The following is a 17,072-nucleotide window of genomic DNA, read 5'->3' as shown; positions in this document are numbered from 1 at the left end:
ACAACTCCAAATGTGCTGAACAGCTCTGCAGATGGACTTCCGAAAACCAAGGAACCACTTACTACACCTCATGTTCTCCAGAAGGGACTACCACAGACAAGAAATCATCATATGCTTCTACACACAGGAAGGGGAAAAAAATCAGGAAACATACCTGGAAATCATGCAAGAAACACAAAACAACAACAAAACCCCACCTGATGACACCCATCCAACACAAAAACAAGAAGTGGAAAATACCAGTTAGTCCAATAAAAGTTATTACCCTAACCTCACCCTCCTTGTCCCATAATATCCTGGGATCAACAGGGCTAAAACAACACTGCATACAACAATATAAGTAGAAGATTAGTTAGCTAATTTCTTGTAGATATTGCAGAAACAAAAGGTCTTGAGGAAGAATTTAAACATCTGTGTGGGCAGCTCAGGAAGAGTGGTGCATGTATGGGGGAACCAAGGAAGTTAGGATGGGAGTGAACACTTCCCGAGGAGCCCCACTCAGTCAGGCTCCATACAGAAAGCATCTGTGGCTGCTTTAAAACTTTGAGTGTTTCTCTTTTTTCTCACACACCAGCTCTAAGTGGTAAATGTGCCTGTTAAAGTGCTAATGTCCTGCAAGTGGAATCCCACCTCCAAGTGTATTAGGATAATGAGTTCACACCTAACTAATGGAGACTTAATAGACTCACTAATGGGCCACCTTTTCCCCAACAGTTTATGACCTCTTAGGATGGCAGTTGTTAAGGGAGGAAAAGGTTGAAGGATGAGCTCTGTCCTACAGCCTATGCAGCCAGCTCTCTTTGTGTCTCTGGCCTCCTTGACTTGCTCTGGCTCTTAAGGCAGTTTCCAGGGACACCATCTCTCTACCTTTCTGGAGGAAAAGTAAACATTTTGAGGTTCCTGTGTCTTTATTAAACATTTCCTTTTAACTGCATACTTTGGCTCTGTGCCCAACTACAGGGAGAAAGCTTCCACAGAGCAGCACAAGCCCAGAGCCCTGCCACATGGTTCCCAGGATAAATACTCTTTGAAAAGTCAAGCACCTGTGTTGGAGGCTCCTCCCTTAGTTGATACCTGCAGTTGATATCCCAACTCTCAAAGGCCAGGCAAACAAATTCCTAGGAAGTCCTCTTGATTCCTTGTGTCACTGATCCTCAACATACGTTTGGAGAAAAAAATAGAGAGGTAGGACCAAGGCAGCCATTATGCACTGGGGTAGGGTGACTAGACAGCAAATGTGAAAAATCGGGATGGGGTGGGGGGGTAATAGGAGCCTATGTAAGAAAAAGACCCCAAAATCGGGACTGTCCGTATAAAATCTGGACATCTGGTCACCCTACACTGGGGAAAGATGACTGAACCCATCTAATTCCAAATGCTAACACCTGGAGATAGGGATCCAATCTGGTGGGGGGTGAGGGAGAAAGGGGGCAATTTACCTAAGGGAGCTAAAGTTATATACTGATGTCAGGGGGAAAGGGTGGGCATGATAGATATAAAAGGGGATTAATCCAAATGTAACTGTAGATAAAAAGCCCAAAAAATTTCTTAAATCCACAGCAGCAAGGGAATTTATGCTAGTACTTATTGTGCTCATGCACCCCCATCCACAACTGACAAGCAATTTTATTGGGTCTCAAAGTCCCATTTAACTTAGGGTCTGTTCACACTTCAAGTATAACTATGTGCTAGTACAGCTGTTGTTCATGATCTAACACATGGGTTCTCAAACTGGGGGTCAGGACTCCTCTGGGGGTTGTGAGGTTATTACATGGGGGAGTCACGAGCCTCCACCCCAAACCCCGCTTTGCCTCCAGCATTTATAATGGTGTTATAAATTAAAAACACATTTTTATATCATTAAGGGGGGGGTCACACTCAGCAGCTTGCTATGTGAAAGGAGTCACCAGTACACAAGTTTGAGAACCACTGATCTAACATGACTTTTTCTTGTTAGTGTAGTTGGGACAACATGGTTCTTTAGCTGTGCTAGGCAGGAGCGCCGCCAGCTTTTCTGCCGCCCTAGGGCAGCAGAAGGTCCCGCCCCAAAATGCCGCCCCCCACAGAGGCGGCGGAAGGTCCCGCCTCCAAAATACCGCCGCGGTCGCTGCCCCCCAAATTGTAGCACCCTAGGCCTAGGTCGCCTAATGGGTTGCGCTGGCCCTGGTGCTAGGGAACAGTGTTACAGACTAAGTCTTGATCCAGGAAAAGCATGTAGGGAGAGAGAATCTGCAGGAATGTATAGGAAGAAAAGGGGGAGAGAATCTTCAGGAATGGGCTGGAGGAAGGAGAGAATGAATGCAGAAATGCATAGGAGGAGGAAGAGAGTGTGTGTGAGAGAGGGAGTCTCCAGCCAGCCAGGCAGAGAGGGAGGGAACACGTATGAAAGACACAATGATGTCAGCATTTCCTTGTGGATCGGTCATGTGGTGCTTGCCAGGTAAACAGTCTAGAAATAGATGAGAGGAAAGCAGCGTATGGCGTGGAGAGCAGGGCCAGAGGAGCTCAGGCTCCTTCACCCTTTCCTTTCCTTTCCTTACTGCTGCATGTTACATGAACAGCTTTCCATGGCTCTAGCAAGATTCTCTAGAGTAGAATTAACAAAAAACAAACAGAGAAATAAAAGACTAAAGATTGATTTAAGATCTTAAATATTTAATGATCATTTTGATTTGAAAACACTGACAAATTAAAGGAGGTAGATGTTGTTACTTTACAAGAGCTTGGTTACAGCACATCCATTTCAGCCCCTCTTGCACTGGAAGGGTTATATTACCCCGAAGAGGAGACAGCTGGGGGGGCTGGGAAGGTTCTGATTTAGGAAAGCATAATGATGATGTTTCTTTTCAGCAAGGGAAGAGAAAACTTTAAGGGGACTCAGTGGAAAAGATTCCAACTGCTGAAGGGACTTGTTAAAGTGGAAGAAAATAAATTGTTCTCAGAGCTGAGAGGGTGAACCTCAGGGAACAACTTAAAATGAGAGAATTTATAGCAAACATGAATTTTATTTAATAAGTTATTTCATGACATGTATCTCGCAAGTGAGGTCACAGCAGATTATGCATATGAAGCTCGTGAAACCCCAAGAACAGTCTCCTCTTCAATGTGCCATTTACCTCCTTCTCTTCATTCAAATCCCTCCTTAAAACTGGCTCCTTCTGTGGTGCCTTTCAATGTAATCCACTAATTACATTATTAACAACAACAAAAAGCTACCTGTGCTGCTTGGAGACTGCACCTTCTAATCCCTGGTCATGCAATTTATAATGTCTGGACTGGACTGACTGGCAGTTGAGAGCTTGGTCTTTAAAGGTCCTGTGTGTCCTCAGTTCCCATTGATTTTAGTGGAAGAAAAAGATGCTCAGCACCTTGCTATTAGATTGTCAATTGCTGGGGGCAAGGGATCCTATGTTCTCCAAGTGTTACAAAGTATCCTGCACAGTGTTGGGGCCCAGTAATTATATGTAAACCATTTTGGAGTGGCAGAGGGAAACTGAAAGAATAGAGAGCTGGGGGAAGGTTAAACCAGGGACAGTTTGATGACTAGCTGGTCTTTTCCTGCCCAGCAATTTCTCTTACCCTACAAACCCCCTCACAAAACAAAGCTTATATAGAGAGCATGCCCCTCAAATGCCTTGTATTCTGACTGTGGAGATTAGTGGTAATTTTACAAGGCCTCAGAGTTGGACTGCAGGGTGCAGCACTCCCTTGAAAGGGAACAGCAGACACTTCCCTTGGAAACAAGTTTTCCCTTTACAGCAGTTTATAGCTGCTGGAGCAGGGTCAGATTGTGGCAGAAATATACTGTCTGCCTTTGGGTTGAAAGATGGATACTTGACACCTCTCTCTGTTACTGAAACACATCACCCAGACAAGACTCCCAGATCCTAGTATAGTTATTTTTTGAAGCATTATGTAATTGGATTGCATGGTCAGGAGTGCTTCCTTAACAAGCCTTTCAGCAAGCCTTCTGCGTTTGCCTCAGCCAATCCTCAACTCTTACACATGTACTCACACACACTCAGTTTAGAGTAAACTTGCTGCAAAATACAGTTAGGAAACAGATGAAACCAAGGCACTGAACAAATAATCTGCTCCCCTTACTATCTGGGATTTCTGGAGGGTGATTCTCAGAGCACAATCCAGTGTCTTACTCTGCAAAAACAAAAACTGGGGAGAGGAGGAAGGAGGACAGCTAGCAGTAGCTTTCTGAACTGAAAGAGACCACTAACCCTAACCCTTTACCCTCCCTGAGGTGAATGTCTTTAAAAGAAAGATTGCCATTGGTCCTATCTGTTGCATTCAAACAGTGTGAGTGGGCAAACAGGGGTTTTTGATTTCTATTTTCCTGTCCTCTCATCACCACTCATAGGAGCATAGATTTTGCCATACCATATCAGACCATTGGTTCAGCAAGTCAGGTATCCTGCCCCTGGCCCATGCCTGATGCCTCAGAGAAAGGTGTAAAATCCCCATAGGCTATTTAGCCAATTATGTAATACAGTACAAAGTGGGTGGGGAAGGAGGGGAAAAGCCTTACTGATCCCTGTCTTTTATTCCTGTTCTATAAGTTTTATCAGCCTCTTACCACTACTGTCGTATATTGGTTATCACTGTGCTGAGTCATTCCATCCTGTTTGGGAGGGATAACTGACGAGTGGCAGCAGCTACAGAAGCTATTATAGTTTATATATATATATGATTTTTTTTTTAAGTGTGAGCTTTTGCTAGGACCAGAGGATTCAACTGGGACTGTGCCAAGAGATACACTCTGGTGGGCAGTAGTTCACATAGATGCAGAATACTACAAACCTACTAGTCTCTTATTGCAGGAAGGAGAAAAATATCACCCCCAATCCTACATGAATACGGTTGGCCTTCTATCCCTATCTGAATCCAAATCAAAATTGTTTCCTAATTTCCAAAATGCACCCTGGTTCTGCTCCATCCTCCTTTTCTGTCTGTTCCCTGCATCCTTCCAGTCTTGGCCTTTTCTCCCTGTGGCTCGCAACTGTTGGTGAGGAGTTAAAAGTTTTGTTTGTACTTAATCGATGATTGACTCTCACTATAAATGTTTTTGATACTACTGTCTGTAAGAAGAATGCTTTAAAAAACTATAAAACTAATGTTATTTCTAGGGCTGTCAAGCGATTAAAAAATAAATTGCACTGTTAACAGTAAGAGAATACCATTTATTAAAATATTTGTGGATGTTTTCTACATTTTCAAATATATTGATTTCAATTACAACAAAGAATACAAAGTATACAGTATTCACTTTACAAATATAGCACTGTAAAAACCAAAATAAATAGTATTTTCCAATTCACCTAATACAAGTACTGTAGTGTAATCTCTTTATCATGAAAGTTGAACTTACAAATTTAGAATAATGTAGAAAAAATAACTGCATTCAAATATAAAACAATGTAAAACTTTAGAGCCTACAAGTCCACTCAGTCCTACTTCTTGTTCAGCCAATCGCTCAGACAAACAAGTTTGTTTACATTTGCAAGAGATAATGTTGATCTTGTTTACAATGTCACCCGAAAGTGAGAACAGCATGGCACAATTCTAGCCTGTTCTCAAGATATTTACGTGCCAGATGCGGTAAAGATTCATATGTCCCTTCATGCTTCAACCACCATTCCAGAGGACATGCATCCATGTGACATGTTCTGCTCAATAACGATCCAAAACAGTGCGAACTAATGGATGTTCATTTTCATCATCTGTGTCAGATGCCACCAGCAGAAGGTTGATTTTATTTTTTGGTGGTTCGGGTTCTGTAGTTTCCACATCGGAGTGTTGCTCTTTTAAGACTTCTGAAACCATGCTCCACACCTCATCCCTCTCAGATTTTGGAAGTCACTTCAGATTTTTAAACTTTGGGTCAAGTGCTATGGCTATCTTTAGAAATCTCATATTGGTACCTTCTTTGCGTTTTGTCAAATCTGCAATGAAATTGTTCTTAAAACGAACAACATGTGCTGGCTCATCATCCTAGACTGCTATAACATGAAATATATGGCAGAATGTGGGTAAAACAGAGCAGGAGACATACTATTCCCCCTCCCCACCAGTCACAAATTTAATTAATGCATTATTTTTTTAATGAGCATCGTCAGCATAGAAGCATGTCCTCTGGAATGATGGTTGAAGTATGAAGGGACATATGAAGCTTTAGCACATCTGGCATGTAAATATCTTGCAATGCTGGCTACATCGCATTATCTCTCGTAAATGTAAACAGACTTGTTTGTCTTAGCAATCATCCGAACAAGAAGTAGGACTGAATGGACTTATAGGCTCTAAAGTTTTACATTGTTTTTGAGTGCATAGAGTCATAGACTTTAAGGTCAGAGGGACTATCATGATCGTCTAGTCTGACCTCCTGCACAACACAGGCCGCAGAATCTACCCACCCACTTCTGCAACAAACCCCTAACCTATGTCTGAGCCATTGAAGTCCTCAAATCATGGTTTAATGACTTCAAGGTGCAGAGAATCCTCCAGGAAGTGACCCGTGCCCCACATTGCAGAGGAAGGGGGAAAAACCCAAGGGCCTCTGCCAATCTGCCCTGGAGGAAAATTCCTTTCTGACCCCAAATATGGCGATCAGCTAAACCCTGAGCATGTGGGCAAGACTCACCAGCCATACACCCAGGAAAGAATTCTCTGGAGTAACTCAGATCCCACCCCATCTAACATCCCATCACAGGCCATTGGACATATTTACCGCTAATAGTCAAACACCAATTAATTGCCAAAATTAGGCTATCCCATTTTACCATCCCCTCCATAAACTTATCAAGCTTAGTCTTGAAGCCAGATATGTCTTTTGCCCCCACTGCTCCCCTTGGAAGGCTGTTCCAGAACTTCATTCCTCTGATGGTTAGAAACCTTCGTCTAATTTCAAGTCTAAACTTTCTGATGGGTGAGTTTATAATGTAGCAAAAAAAATCTACATTTGTAAGTTGCACTTTCATGATAGAGATTGCATTACAGTACTTGTATAAACTGAATTGAAAAATACTATTTCTTTTATCATTTTTACAGTGCAAATATTTGTAATCAAAAATCAATGTAAAGTGAGCACTGCACACTTTCTATTCTGTGTTGTAATTAAAATCAATATATTTGAAAATATAGAAAAACATCCACAACTATTTAATAAATTTCAATTGGTATTCTAGTGTTTAACAGTGAGATTAAAACTGCGATCAATTGTGGTTAATTTTTTTAATCATGATTAATTTTTTTGAGTTAATCACATGAATTAACTGTGATTAATCGACAGCCCTAGTTATTTCCTTTTTTTTTGGTGGAAAAAGTAGATGAGGACAAAAAGTAGAAATGTATGCAGTAAGTTCCTGATAATACAGCTCTAGATATGGCATTTATGAGGAATTCTGTACACATGCTTGGTCTTTTCATATTATGCCTTTCATGGTCCTAAAATGTCCATGCAATTGGTCTGGCTGGTGAGAAACATTTTTCCATAGCTCCTTCCTCACTTGAGCAGTCGGAAACCTTGACGGTAGATTCAGCTCTTCGTTTGATTATTATGATGCTGCTTCTCTTTTTTCTAGTCACTGAGACACACATATATATGGCTTCCAATTTTTGCCTTAAATCCATATTAACTAAAATGCATAGGCTGAAAATAAGACTGCAAGTTGTTGGGCCTGATGGAGGAATTACTGGGTAAAATTCTATGACCTGTGTTACACATGAGGGCAGAATAGATGACCACAGTGGTCGTTCTAGACTTAAAATCCGTAAGATTGTTTTCAGATGAGGAAAAAAAAATCTTAACTTTTATACCAGAGCCTTACACTGTTTTTACTATGCATAACAATGACAGGCAGATAAGATTGACAGAGAGCTTGGAGGACAAGCATAGAAAACATACATGCAAAATGCCAAAAAAGAATTTTCTACACTATTTTAACAAATGCCAAAAGCTAGAAGCCGTATATACAGACAGAGGTGGATGAGGAGGAGAGGCTATCGTGAACACAACACAGTTCAAGTTGGCAAAGAGCCCTTTCCTGAAGAATGTACGTTTAACCTTTAGCATTCAAGTGTCTAGGCTTAAGTGTCATTATGAGCAATACTTTCCTCTAGCACAGCCTCCCCTGACTGTGGGAAGAGGGTTTTGTACAAACCCACCATCTTTCCCCTTTCTTTTTCTAGAGGATAAAAAAAATATTTCAGCCATCTCTATCACTTTGAATGCCAAATACAAATGTACTTTAAATGGAAGCTACTGACATGCCATTTATTTCTAACAAAACCAAGGTGCCGTAGTGTTTGCAGGTGGGATGCTCTTTGGTCCTGCTCATTTCCCTTTGCCAGTGGAAAGTGCTGGTCTGGTCTTTGGGGGTTCTTGTGCTGCTATGGTCTGACAGAACAGACTCTTTGCAGATCAGTCATCTGTGATTGGAGAACACAACCTTTAACCAAACTAATGCTTATGGTTTGCATCAAAGGGTTGGGATTTGATGCAGCTGCCCACAACTGAGTTCTTTGCAGTCTTGGCCTCGCACTATGGAATTCTGAAACTGGTGGCAGCAGGTACCTGGTGGAACCTTTTTTTGGGGGGGGGGGGGGAGGGGTGGGGAGAGAAAGGAAGGGAGAGGAGCTACTAGTGACTCGCCTGTACAGGAAACTTACAAAATGGGAAACATTGGACCAGTTTCTCTGCCTCTCTAGCACAGAACACTGAATTTCATCTTTTGGTGAACACAACGTATGAAATGTTAGAGACAGCAACAGACAAACATCAGACCCTGCTGCAAATGGACAGGCTAGAAATGCCCCCAAATCATCTCCATTTGTAAAACACTTCAGGGCTGATAGAAAACACACACATCCCAAACACTGACCAAATCTGGGAAGCTGCATTCCAAGAAAAAAATAGAGGGGGGAAGGAAGTGTTAAGTGGTAAGAAAAGAAGGAGATTCCTGGTTTGATTTTGGTGCTGAGAGGAGAATCCTTGCAGTGAGACATTTCCTTTCAGCCCTGCAGTCTACTCACATCTCATCCATCCTCTTCGCTGTTCTGGTGCAGAGCTTTTTGCTGATCAGAACAATTGCTGAGGGAGGAGCGGGAAGCCTCCTTTAGCGTTTCTGTAGCTCCCTGATGGTCAGTCCCCACATCCCAGCCCTCAGAGGGCACTAATCAGAGCAGCTATACTGGCTATTAGGGGAGGGCCAGGGTTTAGCTGCATGGTACATAACTGACTGAAGTCACATACTGGATCCCATCTTCAAATAGGCATGTCTCAAATGAGACTCTCTCTTTTGCAAATGTTAGACTTGCTTATGTTATATATAGGAAATATTCTGAAACAAACATACAAAAATGTAATTCTTTGAAATGAACTTTGTGTGAGGTATTTTACATAGATGTAGGATTTTATAAAATAAGCACAAATCTTTGGAAACCCCCTTCACAGCAGCAGATTTTTGTGCAGTTGTAAATTAGGCTCTTAGAGAGAAAACATCTATTTTTAGTAAAAGGTAACAAGATGAACGTATTTGACTAAAACGGATGTAGGTGGACCTTGTCCCCATCTCTCACAATGAGTATCTCACTATTTTCCAACTTAGGATTTTGGAAGCAAGAGGAGTAAGGCTGGTATAGTATAAGGTTAGCAGGCCTAGCACTGGCACCTAAATTATTGAAGAATCTGTTGACTCAAGTTTTCTCACTTAGGCCTCCTTCTCACGCCAAAAGAATTTTAGGGGGAAGATTTTCAAAAGCACAAAGGCCAGTTAGGTGCCTAACTCCCACTGGAAGCCTTTTAAAATCTTCCCCTTGAAGATCTGCTGTCTTCGATTTGAGGAGGTTTGTGTGAATTGTGGATGAGAGTCTCTCCTTTGCAAGATTTCCTGTGGAAGGGCCCTGACTGTTGAAGAGATGCAGATTCTTTGTAGTGTATTTGATGCATTTATACCAAAATTGTGTGTGAACTATTTTGGAAAATATAGAACCTTTAATTTATCTCTTTGCCTTGAAAGCAAAATGTCTATTTTATCTTTTTAATTGTATTATTTTGTAACTTAATCCCACCTTTTTAATTTAAAATTGTTCCCAGACATTAGTTTTACTATGACCTTATTTTGATTTTTTTTTTAAATCAGGGAAGTGACCATAACTCAGTGATTTCTGTAAATATTTTAATAAATTCTAATATTGAAGATGACATCAGAACAACAGGCAGAAGGTGTACAAGCATAAAACAAGTACAACTGCAGCAAATATCCATAAAGTATTTCAGTATTACAGCTCATAGGGAAATGATGCTCAATATTTATATCAGGTTAGTGAGTCCTGATTAAATGCCAAGATTTTTTTCCTCAGTGATTCTTTTTTAAAAGAATATTAATGTATAGCTACATAATGAGTCCATTTTTTCCCCATCACAATAAAATCTACCATACCTTGCATTAAAACCTGCACAAATAGGCAAATATATATGTTTTAAATCAGTGTTTCTCAATGACTCGTCCGTGGACCGGCACTGGTCCCTGCGATCTCCCTGACACAGTTTAGGAAGGCAGCAAGCCGGTCCCTGGTATCAAAAAGGTTGAGAAACACTGTTTGAAATAACATCCCTATTATGAAGCTGCTATACCCCTGAAGGAATATTTATGTGCTATAAACAGTGACAAAGGCAAGGGTGTGAAATAGCTCTCCTAGTCCATTGATGCCTTTCATTCTTCGTGACTCAGATAATTCCAGTGATGAAAAAAAATGGATGTCCGAATCTTTAAAAAAAAAGTAATTGAATAAAGAGTATCTGGGAAGTGACATGAAAAAACAGGGAGAGAACAAACATCCCCCTGATTTTCCTCACTCCAGAGATATCTCTCTCTCTCTCTCTCTCTCTCTAAATCCTACACTAGGTATTTCTCAAGAAGAAATACATACATCCCTCTAGCGTATCCACATATACATCTCTCAGCAATAAAGGAACTCAACCTCCTGTCCATTAAACAATACACGCATACATGCCTCCAGAAGAAATTCATACATCTGCTAGAATTGTTCAGCAGTGCGTCTCTCTCTATCCCTCTGTTTATCTCTCTAGCCCCGCTGCATTTCTGCATCTCAACAATGAATGTGCTGCTGTGGCATATCCCTTTCCATGCCTCTTGCTAAATGTATGTATATGGGCACAATGCATCACATCACTTCTGTGGCTTGCATAACTCTTTTGCAAACAAATGCTTTTGATTTGTGCTGTTTGTACTCTTAGGAACCCCTAAATTAATGCACCAGCTTGATCTATTTCATGTTAGCTAACCTCCCCCTCTCCCCCCGCATTCAACTTGATATAAACAAACTCTAACATAAAAATACAACCAAAGCATTGTGCAGGTAAACTAAAATACATTTTGAGAAAACCAGACCTTCCCAACTCTTAGTGCTAAGGTTTGATTGCAGATTTCCATTGCAAAGGAGCAGAGAACTGGAAATCTGACAAATGCCTTCAAACTGACCTGTATTTTCACAATGCACACTGTGTTTAAAATGAATGGCAGACTTTATCACTTGGAGCTACTTCAAGGACTCTGGGCCTCTGTTTTATTCTGATTCTTTAAACATATTTCCAAGAAGCAGAAAATCATATCAACAATTCATATTATGGACTTTTTCTAAGCTGGGTTACATTTTACAATGGGTTATTGTCTTATTTAAACAGGAATTTTGAAAAATAGCTTGGAACTTCTCCCTTTACATGCAGGCATCATTATCATGAACTGCTCCGTAGGGCTGATGGATTGGAAGATCTAATAGGTCTTTTCTATCTTTAGCATCAATGACTTCCACCTCACCCAAAACATTAGAGTAAGTACTATTCAACCAGTTTGGGGTTCTGTTTGAAATTGTGGCCTGGTTGCCGCTCCCCGCTGACTCCTTGCATTAATCTGATTTCACTGGGGCCATACCCGGTTTTCTGTCCCACTCATGCTTGTTGGGTAGCTAAACTGCATTTCCACGGAAGGGCCCTGCCTCCATACAAGACGTAGGGACCCAGAATCATGCCTCAAGTCTATTCACCATGGATAACCACCACTCATCTAGGAACTCAGTCAGCAGAAAACTATAACCGATGTATCAGGAATTAAGCAGTTTCCAGCCAGCACGTTCCTAAAACGCTTTAGTCTTCATGCAACTTTTTAAAGAAAAGCAAATTTTGTAAATATATTCGTTAGTCTTTAAGTTGTACAAAACTCTGTTTTTCGTTCCATTCGTGCAAAATAGATAAATGCAATGGTATACTTCTACATACATATCCCTCCGATATGCAGGTCAAAAAAATTAGATGGATAAACAGTTTGTATTTCTTGATGCAATTATTCATGTGTTGTTTTTCTATATGAAAATACTTACATTTTTGAAGTCTTACAAGGTAAGTTTGAGAGCTTTCCATTAAATACATGAGATATCCAAACAAAAGATTAAATACTTTCCTATTAATGTAAAGGTGTGCATATAAATAAAATGGAGGCAACCCTAGTGACTCTGCAGTTGGGATTATGTTGATTTCCACTTAAAAACCAAGACTAAAACTGATATTTTATACTGTAATGATAGAATTGAATCTCCAAACTCTTTAGAGAACAATTGAATTTTCTAATTACTATTACCAACCTGTACATATAAAATGTACTATATGCCATTTGTAACCATTATCTACAGCTATTTCAGCATCCTTTAGTCAGATTTCTGTGTTTGCATAAGGGTTTAATAACTGCAGGACAGTTCAGATGACTCAGGAAGCTCTGCACAGCCTCTGTACACTGAAAAGGGGAACTCTTCCTTTTTTCTTCTATTTCTCCTCATCTATCCTATTGGTGAGGCTGGGGGGGAGGGAATCTTTCTCTCCCCAGCTCCCTTAATTCCCTTCGCCTCATCTTCTGCCCTTTCCAGAGGCAGAAGAAAGGCATCTTAGGACTTGACCCCAGAGCAGAGCTGCTTGTGACTGGACCCGGCTCTGGGAGGAAAAAGAGGAAGAGTGCAACCCTCTCCCCTTGCTTTTCTGCTTAACCCGTTAGTTACTCTGAAACGGAGAAGTAGCATTAGTGCCTCTAACCCCAGCTGTGCTGCTGCCCTCGTCCTTTTCTGGGCACTTTGGATCACTTAGAAAGCATAGAAGAACAAGAATGCAGGAGCACTGAGAGACTGTCCCAGGAGGGGAGAGAGCAACAGAACCAGAGGAATACCAGAGTTGCCAAAAAGAAGGATGTTTGGTTAGTGTTGAGTACCCAGACACATGCACTTTGGTATGTTCGCATTTATAAAACTATACATTTTCATAGGAAGTGAATGGACAGTAACACAGACTAGACTGCACAGATAAAGGTACATGTCTAATAGGGGGTGTGTGCATGTATGTTATTTCTAAGGCACCTATCACCATAGTATCTGGTATTAGACTTCCTTGCCCCTTATCCACATGTTTACTTTTTCCTGTACCCTGGAGAAAAATGTGTACACAGAGAATGGGTCCTGCCTGACTGTCCCACTACATCTACAACCTTTGGAGAAAATATGCTCTCCTTAAAAACTGTACCAGGAATTAGCAGGCAATTGTTGCCTTTATTCTGTTCTCCTAGCTTCACTATTATCGAAGCAATTTGTTTTATATTCACAAAGAATGACAGCTACAAATTCTGTGTACCTCTATAGACAGCACAGGGAGCAGCCTTCCAAAATTCTGCTTGCCCGAGGCAAGTAGGATTTTTGTTTTTTATAAGCACGTTATTTTTTTCAGTTATCATAGTAAGAATGGGCAAACAGATTTTTGTGCAGGGACAGGTAAATTTCCATGACTGTTTTGCAAGGCTGACAGAAGTACATGCTTGCCTTCATATACTTATTGATGTGTGTAAATTCACAAATGACATACCAGCATGCAAATAGTTACACACTCTCTATGCATAGCTCTTAGTGTTCATAATTTACAAATAAAATTATATACTAATTTAAATGTCCATTTTCTTATATCTCACAAACATCCAAAAATTGCAAAATACCTTTATTAATTTACCAGATAATAGCTGTTCTTTGGATTTCTAGCGTTCCTTCCCCTTTTCTACTAAAATTGTAAAGACTTCAAAATTACCACCTCAATATTAAATAATGCATGCTTGGTAGGTTTAGAGAATTAAAAATAGGAATAGGCACTAGTTTTAGCATGCAGTTTACTATACTACAATTTGAAATCCATCTATATTCAGAATCTCCCAAACGGAAACACCGACTGTAACTGGATTCCTTGTTCCGTAAAATAAAACCTCCTGATTTTAGTTATTTTGGTTACTATTTTTAAAAATATAAATTACTGACATTTTTAAAGCTTCTCTAGGTCTTCAAGGAGGAAGACGTAAGTCGGCTGCATTTTTTTCAGCAAAACTAACATGTACACAGGTTCTTGGAGACCGAGAAAAAGGGGGAAAACAACAACATTTTAGACTGTTTTTTGCCTGATCCATCTCCTAAAAATTCAAACTCCAGGTTCCCTCTAGTCAGCTAGATTTTACAATGACGTTGGGCTGGGGAAAAAGAGCGATTAACTGTTGCAAATGGAAAGTTTAAATACTAATCACAAATGGAACAAACTGAAAGCAAAAATGTTACCGTAACAATAAAATATTTAATCAAAGCACAGGTTCTGTTGGGACTGAAGGAATGCTACATCCTTTCCCTTAAAAAAAAAAAAAGGGGGGGGGAGAGAAGAGAGAGAAAGCAAGCAAGAAAAAAGGCAGAGGCACAGCCGCCTCCTGGAGTTCCCCATTGTCCAGGGCTATAGAGAGCCCCAGAATGGCATTAACCTCACAAAAGGCACATTGTGCTGAGGACAAAAAAAGCCCCTTCTTCTACAATAACTTTTAGCTTTTTATTTTTAGAAAATGACAAAGCTTTTGCAGCAATGGCTGGTGAAACCTGTAGCCCGATTTCCAGCGAGGCTGGACTTGGCTTTATTGATCAGCTGTCCCGCTTGGAAAAGCAGCCAGGAAAGTTTGAATGGGAACTCGATGTTGGTTCCTGGAAAGGAAAGCCCGATTTGTTAAACTGAGCGTTCCGCATAAAAACAGCTTTATTCCCCAGCGAGGGTCGGGGTGAGCCCGGGGGCTTCCTGAGCCGGGCAGGAGCGGGCTCTCCGCACCTAGGCTGGGCTAGGCACGGCACGCGTGGGGCGCTCCCCGCAGCCTGCTCCCCGAGCTCGTCTCCCAGAGCAGGGGAGCTCGGCGGCTGCTCCGGGACACGCGTGCAAGTGGCATTGCGATGCTGCTAATTCAGCGGGCGAAGTTACACAAGTGCATCCTGGTCATTAAAGCTCGGGCAGCCGCTGGGCGCTGAGGCTCAGGCCGGAGGAACACGGCGGGGTTTGCCGGCCTGGGGGCAGGTAGGGCGGCAGAGTCCGCGGCTGCCGCCGGCCTTTGCAGCGCCGTGATTGCAGCGCTCTCCTGGGGCTGGGGCTGGGGCGGGGCAGGGCAAGCCGGGGGGGAGGGCGGCTCCGCGCCGGGCCCGCAGCTCCAGGCGCTTCCCCGAGCTCGCCCGGCCGCTGCTCCTACTCCTACAGACGGGCAAAGTTGCGCTTGTTTCCAGCTGCAACTTTCCCAGCTCTTCGCGGGAACTTCCCGGCGCTGGGGTCTCCCCGGCCCGCGCGGGCCTGGCCGGGCAGGTGGCCGGGAGCGCAGCCCGCCGCGCAGAGCGGGAGCGGGGCCGGGTCAGCGCCCCAGCGGGTGCGGGAGCCTCAGCCCAGCCCCCTCCGGCTCGGCTCGGCGGCGGCTCGGGTCCCGGGGGCCCCCCCGAGCGGTGCCGGGGGCCGGCCACATGCCCCAAGTTTCGCTGCGCTGCCGCCGCCACCGCCGCCGCGCTCCCCCCGCCCGCTCCTCGCTCGCTCGCTCGCTCCCTCCCCCGCCGCCTGGGCTGAATCTTATTGATCCAGAAGGTGGCTAATTAGCCCTTCCCGTCGTGCCTGGGTAATGAGGCACATGCGCACTGCACTAATCAGCCATTTTTTGCAGGAAACTAATTAGCAGAATAAAGATCCAAAGAGTTTTTTTTCTTCCCAATCATCAGATCTGAGTCCGGGCGCTTCCTGCTCCGGCGACCGCCAGCCCCACCGCCCGCTCCGCCCCGACCGCCGCTGCTGCTGCTGCCGCCCGTGGCCCCCTCTCTCCGGGGGGCTGCAAACTCCCCAACAACGATGCTGCTGCTGGGCAGCGGCGGCGGCGGCGGCGGCTCCTGCTCGGCTCCGGCTGCTGCCTCCTGCTCCCGCTGCTGCTGCCCCGGGCTCCTCCTCGGAGCGCGCCGCTCCTGCCGCTGCAGCCGCGGCAGCCTGCATGGGATCCGTGGCCCCAGCGCCTCTGCCCGGGATTAAAAGCGCCGCCGCCGCCGCCGCTGCCGGAGAAGCGACCGTGTAAGTGGCAACTTTCCTGCCCTGTCCCCCGCTCGGGCTCCTCCTGCTCGGGGCGCTCGGGCTGCTTTGCATGGGGCTGGTCCTGCCCCCCTCCCTCCCTCTCTCTCCCACCCGCCCCGCTCGGATCCCGCAGCAAACTTTGTGCCGCTTGCTGTCCCGGAGCCCCGCCGGGGACCGAGCCGGCCGGGGAGCTGCCCCGGGACACGCTCCGCGCCGGCCCCCGCGATCGCTGCCGCCCGCTGCCCTGGGCTCGGGCTGCAGCTCGCAGGTGTCTCGGGCTCGGGGATCGCTCCGGCTCCGGCAGGCACCGCGAGCCCCAGGAGGCGGGGGACTCGCCGGCTCCCGAGGAGATGCCCAGCGCCCACGGACTGCTGCGTGCCCTGCCCGGCGGCGCCCGGGACAATGGCAGCGAGGGAGCGAGCGAGGGAGCGAGCGGGGATCGGTGCCGAGGGCTGCGCGCAGGGAGGAGGCTGCCTCGCCTGCCCAGGGCTGGGGTGACCCTGGCGGGGCTGCGGAGCGCGCTCGGGGCGCAGGGTTAGGTTACGAATTACACAGCAGACATTCCCTTCGGGACAGGAGCGGGCTCCCGGCTCGGCTCCAGGCCCCCGAGATTTCTGCCCTTTTT

At 44.2% G+C, this 17,072-nt stretch overlaps 1 protein-coding gene across 3 annotated transcripts in view; it reads left to right on the top strand.

Moving 5' to 3' along the window:
* The first annotated feature begins 14,740 nt into the window (after positions 1–14,740).
* Positions 14,741–17,072, top strand: part of ZFHX3 (zinc finger homeobox 3) — a 286,964-nt gene continuing 284,632 nt past the window's right edge. For all 3 annotated transcript variants that reach the window (XM_054048756.1, XM_054048757.1, XM_054048755.1), the window contains exon 1: positions 14,741–16,447. The gene's annotated coding sequence lies outside the window, so the exon portion shown is untranslated. The remainder of the gene's footprint in view (positions 16,448–17,072) is intronic.

The sequence above is a fragment of the Malaclemys terrapin genome, chromosome 14 (genome assembly GCF_027887155.1).
Source record: "Malaclemys terrapin pileata isolate rMalTer1 chromosome 14, rMalTer1.hap1, whole genome shotgun sequence".
Classification (NCBI taxonomy): Eukaryota; Metazoa; Chordata; order Testudines; family Emydidae; genus Malaclemys; species Malaclemys terrapin.
The sequence above is the reverse complement of the archived record's forward strand: the minus strand, read 5'-3'. Positions and strand labels throughout refer to the sequence as shown.